Raw genomic sequence first — 12966 nt, 5'->3', positions numbered from 1 at the left:
AGTGTTTACTGTTTACTTCGTGGGAGGGAAGCGGGAAGAGCATCAGGTGCCACCAGACAATCAAAATTTTACAAACTGTCTGTAGCATGGAATACTGATCCTTATTTTATTAATTATGACAACCGTCATTTGGCGGCATCGTTTTTGAAACACAAACTGGAGACTTAAAACAGACAAATTAAATAAACAAACAAACTAAGGAAAACAAAAACAGTGTTTCTAGCGTCTTGAGTTATATAAGTATTGGAGTGTTGTAAAACAATTAAGAGGGGCGAGAAAAGTACCTTTATTATGCTACTTGCCTGCATAACACGACAATACAGCTAACACGCTGGTTTTTATTTTTAAGTACTTTTTGGAACATTTAAAGGTTTTGCCGATGGCATATCAAGTTCCTGTAGCTATATGACCTTTTTTTTGATTTTCAAAATAATACTTTTACTTGAGCCGGCAGTCGTTATGACTACATTCCTGTAACAAAAAGCAAGAAAGTCCTGTCCTTTTGTTTTTGAAAAATAGGGCCTTATGCTTCATTCAACGAAATAGCAAACTGAACAGCTACAAAGGATATGTGTACATGCCGTGCAGAATTATGGGACGATCGAATTCCGTACCCAGAACTTTTAATGCGTGCAAACTGCTGAAATTTTGCGCTGTGTAAAATTACGCGTAAGAAATTTACATGATGATTTGATTGGTCATTCAGTAGGACTATTTTGCAGATTAAAATTAAAAGCTATGGCCTGCTTTTTGTTTTTGTTGTTGTTGTTGTTTTTTCTTTATAGCAGTCAAACCCTAATTTGTTTCCCGACAGTCATGTTTAACACGATGCTATGCAACACGGCGAGTTAGTTAATGCAAATAAGTTCGAAATTCAAATGCGCGCGGAAAGCCGTTAATTCTTATCGTTCAGACAATGCTTTTTCAACTAGGTATATACAACCCGCTCACCACATACCACCTCAATTTTAATAAACTTTAGCTAACTCGCGCTAGTTACAATTGGTTTAAAGCTGTGTCTTCGTATTTCTGTGTAAGCATGGCAGTGTTTTCATTGGTTTTGAAATGGAAATAAGAAATATTTAGTCAACTATACTTGAGAAACTCACCGGAAAAAATACATTCGTTGGAACAGTAACTTGTCTAACCGTGGGTCCCCATGTATCTATTAACGATGAAAACAAGACAGTTTTATGGAAAGTGATATAATTAGAGATGAAATACTATTGTTATACCAGTATTGCAGTAAATCCTCACATGTGGCAGGCAATGAATTTCACCTACTAAGCGAATGAAGGGTGAGATCTCTAACAGCTTTTACAGCTATTGAACTGAACATTATAGCCGCTTGAAGTAGTCACTTTATCGGCAGGTCTGTCACAAAACCAGGATCCAAACAAAGAGTAAGTACTCAAAACAGGTTTTCATGTTACGTACAGTTAAATGAATAGATGAATGGTTGAAGCTACCGAAAAAGGTATTAAGATATTTCGCCAAGCGAAATCAGGCCACACAACAAACGACGTGTACTAGAAAAATATATTGTTGTGCGATTCCCCAGCTGTCATTTATGCAAGGGCACAGTGTATAAAACAAGATCTCGTTGTTCTACCATTTCAAAACGATAATCTGAAGATTGTTAATTTTGCTTTTTTTTTTACTTCTTAATGCCTTAATATTCATTAACAAAGGAAGCATCGATTAAAGTAAAAGTCCATTTCAACCTTTCCAACCTTCTCTTCAACCACTCTAGTAAATTTGCAGCAAATGGCACTCTGGTTTTCAATAAAATTGATTTTAAATTTTGTCTCCAAACAGAGAGTTCATTTCAAGAAAGACAAATTATTTCATAGATGCAATTACATTTATTAACCATTTGATTACATATCTCTGTAACTTTTTCAATTTCCGAGCAAGATGTTACTTTACTAGGTACACTTGCAATGTGACGCTGGGCAGTTGCCTAGGGCAGTTGCCTAGGGCACAATTTGAATTGCACCAGGCGTCCATACCAGAATTCCTTGTCCAAGGACCAGTAGCTTTACAACTGCCTCCTCCGCCTGGGGTTGTCGTCGCTGGTGATGGCAGGGCTTGGGATGTAACGGGTGGAGTTGGTGGCGCTTGGGTGGTGGCTGGTGGAGGTGGTGTCGCTTGAGTGGTCAAAGGAGGTGGAGGATTGGTTACAGGAGGGGGTTGTACTCCAGACGTCAGGTATTTCTTGACAGCATTCATAAGAGGATACTTGCCTTGGCCACAGTGTTGTCCAGAAAAGTCGTCGAGGTCGATGGCCCAAAACATGACACCTCGGAGGAAGTTCTTTTTTACTACATGATCGATCTTGTATAACAAGCTTTTAGGGTTATCGAATCCCACCCAGTCCTTGTCCTTGTACCCGTACGGGGCATTAGCTTTATTTTTTTCAACTACTGTTAGCCCTCTCTTGCAGATCTCGTAATACGCCAGAAAGCCTTCAGCGCCTGTGTATTTCCCTTTCGGAGTGTACTGATAATCACGGGCAGCGTCAAGGCCGTTTTTGGATGGACTTGCAAGGCCAAAAGCACGTCCGTATGTCGCTAAACCAAGAACGATCTTGTTGGCTGGCATACCTTTCCTGATTCCCGGCTTCTCCCAGGTGTCTCGGTTGTTCATCCAGTACCACACAGCAAATGGAAGCGTCAGCTTGTCACCATCTGGTCCCATAGCAGTGTGGTGTCCAGTTTTGTATTCCCAAGTGCCATGGAGGTCATAGGTCATCAGATTGATCCAATCAAGTGGTTCGGCGATGGCAGCGATATCATAGGCGCCCTTTATGCCTTGGCTTCCACTTCGAATGCAGCTCTTAATTCTCGGCAGAGGAGTGTAAAGCGTCCCTTGTCACTCTTAGGAGAGCCTCCACGCATGTCTGGGTACTCCCAGTCCAAGTCCAGACCATCAAAGCCAAGCTTTCTCAAGGTGGAGATCGATGACTTAATGAAAATAGCTCTTTTCTCTTTTGTAGCCACCATTTTGGAAAATGGACTGTCCTTCTCTTCATGAGACCACCCACCGACAGCAATCTGTGTTTTAAGCTTGGGGTTGATTTTCTTCAGAGCATTGATCCTTGCGTACAAGTCGTGGTCGTTTTCTTCATAGATTTCCAATGTGTGAGTGGTGCGACTAACTTGTGCGAAGGAAAATAGCACATGGGTACAAAGGAACGGGTCGATATCTTCAGACCAGAACGTACCTCCTTTTGGCCTGTATTGAGACCAGTTAGTGTAGTAACATCCACGTACGTACTCAGCAGCTGCAAGGGGCAGAAAACAGACAAGAAACAAAAATAGCAGCAACGAAAACATGCTGATTTTAAGGTTTTGTCTACTGCAAATGAAGGAGGCGTTAAAACCGTGAACTTTAATAGCTTAATCACAATACGTTGTACGTCACGAGTGGAAAACAATGTATTGTTGTTGACGAAAAAGCTATTTCAAACAATATTGACGGAAAGATAAATTTCCTGCGAAACAGAACACCTGCTTATACCAAATTTACAAATTTACCAAATTTACCTTTGATCAGAGCTAGATCAGCATTACGCTCAAACATACATAGAAAGATAAACCATTGAACTTTTTAATATTTTTATCCCTTTGATTCGAATATTCCCATTAAATTAAATAAAGCACTTATTGTGTCACTTCTCAACACCGAACGATAAATAAACCAAGAAAACCAATGATAAAATAGCAAAAGAGTGAGTTTTTACATTGTTCGTATTTTTTATTGTTTAACAATAGCTAAGTCATAATACATTGTACGTCACGCCTGGATATTTGATTTTTACATGTTACTTCAGGTCTTATGCTAGGCTTCACGTTTTTGCCAGATTTATAGAATCAGTTGTTTCAACAAGTAGATTGGTTGGGCAGGTGAAAACAACTAAGTAAATGGTTTTAACAGAAAGCATTTGTCCAGTGACAATGTTTTACTTAACTTACATGTCCACGCCTCCCATCACAATCGCAAACGACATTCTTAAACCGACAGATTGGCAGGATTTCAACTCTAAAGTCAACCAGTTTCTTACGCGGACATTAGGGGGTTCTTTTAATGAAAGGTTCAGAAATGCTATTTTAAAATGTATGAACTGAAAAGGAACACACGGTTACTGATCCGATCCATGGCCGTTAATGGCGTGTCCAATACTGTTAAATTAGTGTCATTTCTTTCGGAGAATTGCTGGCTCTTTAACGTATACCGTTGCTATTTTGCCTTGGAAAAAGAAGTAAGGCATTAAAGATGTGGAAAGAGAAAGTCATGTTCATTCGGAGAGGTTGATAGCGATTGACACGTCTCTTCCTCTTCTCAATAAAATATAGATTCCAGGGAGGTTTAGAATTTGCAATTTGGGCCACTGAATTTAGATTTCCTTCTTTTACTGTAAAAGTAAATTGTTGTCTTATCAACTGTCAATCTTTATCGAATTTGTATAGAAAGCAGATAATCATATTTTAAATGTTCAGGATGTGCTCTACAAAATCATAGACCAGATACGAAGTAACAACAAAATAAGGAAGAACGTTTTCATTCCATCATTTCTCGTTTATCTTATCATACATCGAATCAAACTGGCTTCCCTATGAAATGCTGGGTCCTTTTGCACGAGTAGTCTAATTTGGGTTACGAGCGTAGGCCCGGAGATAGAAATAACACTGCCGAGGAAAAGAGAACAGAAATCAATTATTATCAATTCACAAGGTAAAAACAGCTAACTTTCAATTCTATAACCTTTAAGCCCCCATTTAACTGCCAATTTCCGAATGATAGAAGCGTGCTATCAATTCCTAAACTGACTTTTTGTTTTTTCATAATCATCTGCGAATCCTCGTTATCCACCAGCATTATTAAAACTTAGGTTCTTTTGATGGTCGCTTCAATCATTCTTAGTGGCCAGACGCTATTCTTTGCCTAATAAACATTGCACCTTAGACCAATTGTTGCCTGTAAATCACTGATGGTACGGTATACAAGTTAAATACACTGAGGGTTAATTGAAACCTTCTTCCTGTTTAATATAATCTCTTTTATAATACAGTTCAAAACTACAGTCGAAAGTAAACGTCAGAATATTTGAAAATAAAAACTTACGGGAATGACACCATATTTTTAAATGTGTTTAAAAACAGCAAGCGATCGCATATGACTTAGTATCTGCGTCTGTAAGAAGCTTAGTACATCAATTAATTAAAAATACCAGTGAAACGATTGCATTGTTTTGGAAGTAAGGAAGCTAACTTCTGGGTGCTTACGTGATCTCATTGACTATAGCACGATTTTCGCTCTATCCGGCTCACAGGTGATAGAACTCTCCTATATTTCATTGTTAAGATTACACGTGGAAGCGGAGGGAGGCGGGATTTAAATTTTTGCGGCTTGTCGTGTTACCTACCTCTTTTGTAGAGAACTGTCCTAGTCCACCATATCAGCATCTCGCGTCGCTGGTGTTTGCGAAGACGGTCACCTTAAGTTTTCTCCCTGTTTCGCCAAAATTTTTCTTTCTGCTTCAAGTGCATGTTACCGACAGATGGCATAAGCGGGGGTGCATGTAAAATAATCATTGACTTAAATCTATTGCTTCAGTCCCATTAATAAAAGGGAAAGTTCTTTATCGTCCACATGCGCTTTTAAAACTACTAGATTGACCGTCGGATTCTAGTAAGCTTGTTTATAAAAACTTAACTAAGTTAGTTGATTATTTAGTATGACGATAGGCTCAATTGTTTTTCTGCTTTAAGAAACGGGGAGGTAAACTGTAAAATGTGCGGTACATCGGCGGGAAACTAACTCACTTAGCTGGGGAGACTTAGCGCAGTAACGCGCCCATAAATCTCGTTATCATTTCTGGTACTTTTGGGAAACGCTACGCACTGGACCGCCGATGGATAGCAGTGAATCACGTAAAGGCTGGATCTGCAAGGCTTAATCACAACTCTTTCCACCAATTACAGTCAGGGCCCACTAGCAAAGCTACTGAAAACAGCTTTACAACCAGTTGAGTAATAGAACTACAGCGGAGGTTTATATTGTCGCGGAAGCTTAATCTTAATCAAGTCAAAAAATCGATTTCGTTCATATTTTGCTCATAGGTAGTCCCTAGTGAGAAACAAACTGAGCTGTAGTTAGTTTTTCAAAATACCACTTCACTTCGAGTAAATATGCGAAAAACGATTTTGTCTTAGTTGAGCTCAAAGTCCGCTTTCGACGGCTCGCGTATCAATCCACAGACTGTTACTAACCTTACTGAAAATGACATTTATTGCTTTATTAGGTCTTCCTCTTCTGTTTCACGGGAAAAAATTTAAAACCTAAGATACTTTTACGTCCAAAATAGGTTTAGAAGAACATGCTATAAATCAAATTTTCAACAACCACATTTTATCAGCAAAACATTGCCAATTTTACCCATGGGCGATAACTTAGATTTCCCTATAATGAGTTTCTATGGCTTCACTGTATACCTATTTATCGTAATATAAAAACAAAGTTCTGGGTAAATGAAAATAAATGACCCGCTAGGCTTTAGATTTATCAGCATTTTTTTGAGATCTGGCGATCGGAGCGCAAAAAAGATGGCGTGACAGACTGTCACGGGTACAAATAGTTTTTCTTATTAGAAAAAAATTGACGCGACATTTTTTAAAGGAAGCATTTTTCATTCCCAATAGAAAAATCTTTGAATCGAAAGTTCGGTAGCGTTACTGACCAATATATATTGCGGCTGCTTTTTATAGATGGAAATTCCAGAGTATCCGTTTGCTCTGATGCGGAGTCCAATTCGTTATTGTGGCTGAATATTATTGTGTTAAAACAAATAATTGGAAAATTTCTTTTCCTCTTTCTTTATCACTGCCATGGATAAATTAAACTAGAAATAGGTTAAAAGCAGCAGATTTGGACTACATTAATCTGATTAAAAGTTTCGACTGTTATATTGAACTGCATCGTTTGCGTGAAATATACGTGAGAAAGCACACGCACACGCAACGACAACAACAACAAAACAAGAGAGAATTCTGAACGTTTCTAAGGGAAAAAGTAATAAAGATAAAAACTATAACAAATTTAATGAAACCAAGATAGTGGTCAATACTCGTGTTATTAATAATGTTATTTTGCTGCGCTTTTTGAACCTGATATATTCTTTGTGTGAAGATGAACGTAATTAACTAATTAGATTTTTGAACGTCGCAGTTTTGGACCTATGAATAAAGTGAATTGTTATTACACAAGAGAAACAGTCAGGAACTGTAAACAAAACGGCGAGCATGGAAGTTTGCTGTTCTATTAAGTCGATAGTTGGTGGGCCATGTTCGTTTACTCGCAGAGACAGAACAAGGTCCAGCGAGATAGCACCTCTGCTGTCCTGAGTGTGTCCTGTACAAAGAATATTGACCAGCACAAGTCATGTAATGGCTTTCAAGATATAGGGAACGAGGGCCATGTTTTCAACACCAGAAAACATCAAGGAAATGACGATTTGGGCTTAGCTGTTAAGAAACATTTATCACCAAAGACACTTATCGGGCCCGGTAAGTTACCGGGACTTTCGAGAAACGGGCCCCAGGGCTTATAAGCCGCGGCAGTTTACGGTATTCCCGGATAAATAGTAGTGAAGGTAGACACAGAAATACCAAATGTAGGAGCCGTAGCATGTCCTTATTGCTACTTCGGCCGTCAAATTTGGTCGGTACGTTTGTTAATTAAGTCCCACACCTGATAAAGAGGAAAGGACTTCTTTCTGGAGAGAAACGAAAAAGAACTAAAACAGAACATTGTGTCAACAATATTAAGTCACGAATGATTTAACTTTGTTGGTCTTCGAATATAATGTGCCCGTTTCTGAGTATTTATTCTGCGTGTGAGAGTATGGAGGCAAACAGACATTAGTTACGGAAACAAGTCCCTTAAAATCGTCTGTATCCCCATTGAAACATACATTGAGACATTGCGGAAACATATAAATCTTTATGGTGAAACTTCCGGTTCATGATTGTCACGCAACAGTGTAGCTTGCGAGTTGTTTATTAAAAAAAAAAAAAAAAAGAAAAGAATTGTTTATTAATTCGTAAACTGGATTGTTTTGTTACTCAGAAGGTAAGAGTACAGAAATAACCCCAGTGTGGGTTAATGAAGAATTCAACGCTAAATTCTTGTTAAAACGTGCATGAAATGATCATGAAATACTGAAAACCTCGTCGTCGACACACTAATATGCTTGTATCGAGCGGGAATAGATGAAGAAGATGGCCAAAACTTATGTTTGATTTTTCATTAAGGTATCAGCTTAGTTTCCGTACCTTTGTGTCTCAAATTGACGCAAGTTTTTTTATTCTATTTTCGCTTTCGTGGTTCGCGGTCACCGGCTATGTCACGCCATTGTTTACAATGCGAATGCCAGATTTTCGACAGGGTAGGTGATAAATTCGAGGCCCTGCGGGTCACTTAAAATAATTTACCCAAAGTTTTGTTTTAATATTATGATTGATAAGTACACAGTGAAGCCATAAAAAGTCATTTTATGATAATCTAAGTTATCGCCCATGGGTAAAATTGCCGGTATTCCAGTTCAAAAATTTGGTTGTTCAAAATTTGCGTTTATAGCATGTTGTTCTAGATCTGTTTCGAGCGTAAAAGTAACCTAAGTTTTGAATATTTTTCTGTAGAACAGAAGATGAAGACCTAGAAAAGCAATAGATGTTATTTCATGATCCGTGACTGGCAGTGGATTGATACGCGGCCGACCAAAGTTAAGGAAAATTCCGCTCGACCGGAAGCGAATTTTGAACTCAACTGAACTGAAAATCGTTTTTCGGTTGTTTACGCGTTACCAAGCTGTATTTGGAAAAACTAACTACAGCCCGTTTTGTTTCTTACTAAGGCCTACCTATGGGCAAAATATGAGCTAAATCGATTTTTGATTTTTTGATTTTTGAATTTTTTGATTTCGGTATTTGTGGAAAGCCGCTCTTAAGAACTGAAATTGAGGCGTATGTTCTAACGAATTAAATCGTTTTCTTTCGTTATGGTTACTTTTGATGGATGAGGAACTTTGTTTATAAAGAGTTCTCTCATTAAAAAAACAATTTTTTGTAATGAGACATAAAATTCTATCCCTTGAAAAAGGAATTAGTGGTCACCTAAAATTATTCAGCTTTTGAGAAAATCGAAAGTCTTTTAGTCTTTACTGGTATAATTTTAGTTTACCGTTTGCTAATGCATTCTTTAATTTCTGTTTGTTTATGTTACTCTTTTTTTTATTCAGTTATTTCCATGTTCGAAACGTGTTTCTGTAAATGTTGTGGAAACTGAGTTCCCCCTTCACATTCCATTAATTTCCCCTAACCACCCCCCCCCCCCCCTCCCGAAATTCCACTCCCGTTCCGCCACTCAACGTTTTTAGCTACATCTTAAATTGGAGACCAAGACATTTTCTGCTAATTTTACTTCGGGCGGATTTTGAAATGATCTGTTATTCGTATGAAATGTTACATTGTCATACCAAAAAAGTTCCAATAGGCATATCAAGCAAAATAAAAGTATGAATAATAATAATAATAATAATAATAATAATAATAATAATAATAATAATAATAATAATAATAATAACAAAACTCGCCGTTTTGTTAGCTTTATTTGGTTTTTTTTTCTTAACTAGATCAGAAAAGGGAACTTTCTCACACCAAAATGAAATGCTCACAGTGCACAGGGTAAAATAGTTATAAATATCATACGTTCTTATAAATAACAGCTGAAGCAAAGTGCTAGAACATTCGTGCAGCTGCTTTGAACGTCTTTCGTGTCAGCAAAGTATTAAATTCAAATGAAATTAAAAGAACGCGTAAAAATTATTGAGTGCCGTTAAACACTCTAAACGGGAAGGAAACTTCAAGAATGTCAAACTATCACAATTTAGTATGATAAGGTTTATTAATCATTTCATTACAGCACATTGGTTGGTACCTCGATCTAGGTACACTTGCAAATATTTGCCGGGCAGTTACCGCGAGCGCAATTTGATTTACACCAGGCATTCATATGAGCATTGCCTGTCCAGGCGCCTGTTGCGACACAGCTACCTCCTGCTCCTCCTCCTCCTCCTCCTCCTCCTGGGGCTGTGGTCACCTGTGGCGTTGGTGCTTCGGTAGTGACGCTTGGAGGCGGTGGTTGAGTGGTAACAGGATGTGGAAGGTTGGTCACAGGAGGGGGTTGTATTCCAGATGTCAGGTACTTTTTGACGGCATTCATGAGAGGATACTTTCCTTGACCACAGTGCTCTCCGGAAAAATCGTCGAGATCAATGGCCCAAAACATGACACCACGGAGTGAGTTCTTTTTTACGACGTGATCGATCTTGTAAATCAAGCTTTTAGGGTTATCGAATCCCACCCAGTCCTTATCTTTATAACCATAGGGCGCCTTGGCTACGTTTTCTTCCACCACCTTTAGACCCATCTTACATATCTCGTAGTATGCAAGGAAGCCTTCAGCTTGGGTGTATTCCCCTTTGGGTGTATAGCCGTAATTACGTGTGGCACCAAGGCCGTTAGCGGACGGGCTCGATAGACCAAACGCACGGCCGTACGTTCCCAAACCGAGAACGATCTTGTTGGCTGGCATACCTTTCCTGATTCCCAGCTTCTCCCAGGTGTCACGGTTGTTCATCCAGTACCACACAGCAAATGGAAGCGTCAGTTTGTCACCATCTGGTCCCATAGCAGTGTGGTGTCCAGTTTTGTATTCCCAAGTGCCATGGAGGTCATAGGTCATCAGATTGATCCAATCAAGTGGTTCGGCGATGGCAGCGATATCATAGGCGCCCTTTATGGTCCAAAGTCCGGCTGCTACTGCTGCGGTTAAAAGTAGCCGTTCCTTTCCAGTTGCCTTGGCTTCCGCTTCGAATGCAGCTCTTAATTCTCGGCAGAGGAGTGTAAAGCGTCCCTTGTCACTCTTAGGGGAGCCTCCACGCATGCCTGGGTACTCCCAGTCAAGATCCAGACCATCGAAGCCAAACTTTCTGAGCGTGTCAATCGCTGAGTTGATGAAAATAGCTCGTTTTTCCTTAGTTGCTACCATCTTGGAGAATGGGCTGTCCTTCTCTTCATGGGTCCATCCACCGACAGCGATTTGGGTCTTCAGCTTAGGGTTGGCTTTTTTGAGTGCATTGATCCTGGCGTACAAGTCGTGGTCATTTTCCTCGTATATTTCCATTTTGTGGGTAGAGCGACTAACTTTTGCAAAGGAAAAGAGAATATGGGTACAAAGGAATGGATCGATATCCTCAGGCCAGAACGTACCTCCTTTTGGTCTGTATTGGGACCAGTTGGTGTAGTAGCAACCACGGACGTACTCAGACAGCGCGAAGGGCAGCACGCAGCCGAGAAACAAAAAAAGCAGTGTGAACTTCAGGTCCATGTTTTCGCGTTGTCTTCGGCAAGTGTACTAATTCACTAAAGCTATAATATTTATATCATAAGTCAAGCGATGTCTATATTGTTTCTTGTCATTTCATATTTTCACCTTTTGCAGGTGTCGCCAAGATTTTCACCTTTCTGACAAAAAAGGAAAATATTAGCTGTTTTCATATGTCAGCTCTTCAATCCAGTTGCACAAATACCGAGTAAGCAACCTCACTAGCCTAACAGCCGGCTTAGGAAAGTGTAAAAGTTCTCCGTCACTGGAACATCCTTGAATCAAGTGATCACAACAATACCACATGGTAAATGGCTGGCACTGAAACTCAAATGTACCTGCCAATAACTTAAAATAAGTACACCCCTACCTAACTGCATTTTCATTTGTTGTAGAAAATAACGACTGAAAAATATAAAATTCCATTATTTTATTTGCTCTGTAATGGAAACTATAAATTCGCTATAGGTTGCGTTTAAATGTCATCAAATAACATCGACCAAAAATGCAAATATCCTCCTCTGCTTCGGGGGTATAAGGGTTTTTTTTTTTCCAGTTGCTTCTTGATGATGAGATTCGCTTAACCTTTTTTCGCACTTTTAATGTTTTTGCAAACGTTTTGCAAAAGATCAAAGGAAAATATCTTAAGCATGCCTATTTGTCATGGGAGAGGTGTGCATATGTCTTTTAGAGTTGAAGACAACAAATGTTTGTAAACCTGAAGAAACACGGCAAATTTTGGCCGGTTTTTGGAAGGGTAAATCGATTGGAAATCTTGCGCCGTCCATTGGTGCCAATCACATGATGTTTACCGTTTGTGTTGTGTTACGAGTGTTCGGATTCTCTTGTTTGTGTTGAACTGCAAGTGGCTGCCTCCCTTATGGTCAACAGAGGTCCTCTTTGTCTACCAATGGTGTGTATTGAGCTGACTCAACAAGTCAGTTCCACACTACAGGTGTGCATGTGTGTAGTGGAAGTAAACGTCTCGCTACTACTCGACAGTCTGTCAATTCTTGTTGACATTGAGCAAGAGCTCTGTTCACCTGTGAATTTTTTTATACCATTCCGTCTCGATTCTTAGAATTATGACCGCCTCCTTCGTTCAGTTCTTCAACGACGTGGCAGTTCTTCTTAAGTAGCTTCGCACTTTCCCCCACCTTTTCTTTGAAGATACTGTTTCAGTTCAAGCCAGTTAATTTAGCACTGCATTATGTGTTACAGTTCGTTTTAGATTCTAAACAATTCGGTCTCTTGTTCAGCCTTCAGAATGTGGTCGTATTTCTTTTTAAGAAATAACATTGAATATCAGATAAAAGGTTAAGAAGCTAAAAGAAGTTTCATAAAAAAAACTACAATTCTTTTAGAGAGAGAGAGAGAGAGAGAGAGAGAGAGAGAGAGAGAGAGAGAGAGAGAGAGAGAGAGAGAGAGAGAGAGAGAGAGAGAGAGAGAGAGAGAGAGAGAGAGAGAGAGAGAGAGAGAGAGAGATCGAAATCGAAATTGAAATCGATTTCCCCTGGA

The 12966-nt window shown here is 39.3% G+C and overlaps 3 pseudogenes; all 3 read right to left on the bottom strand.

The window, feature by feature from the left end:
* Positions 1-100: 100 nt before the first annotated feature.
* LOC146455214 (uncharacterized) overlaps positions 101-12966 on the bottom strand; it is a 54159-nt pseudogene continuing 41293 nt past the window's right edge.
* Positions 1921-3871, bottom strand: LOC146455219 (chitinase-3-like protein 1 pseudogene; annotated as a pseudogene).
* Positions 9948-11464, bottom strand: LOC146455218 (chitinase-3-like protein 1 pseudogene; annotated as a pseudogene).

The sequence above is a fragment of the Pavona decussata genome, unplaced genomic scaffold, assembly GCF_977016875.1.
Source record: "Pavona decussata unplaced genomic scaffold, jaPavDecu1.1 SCAFFOLD_281, whole genome shotgun sequence".
Lineage (NCBI taxonomy): Eukaryota > Metazoa > Cnidaria > Anthozoa > Scleractinia > Agariciidae > Pavona > Pavona decussata.
This window is presented reverse-complemented; position numbering and strand designations above follow the sequence as displayed.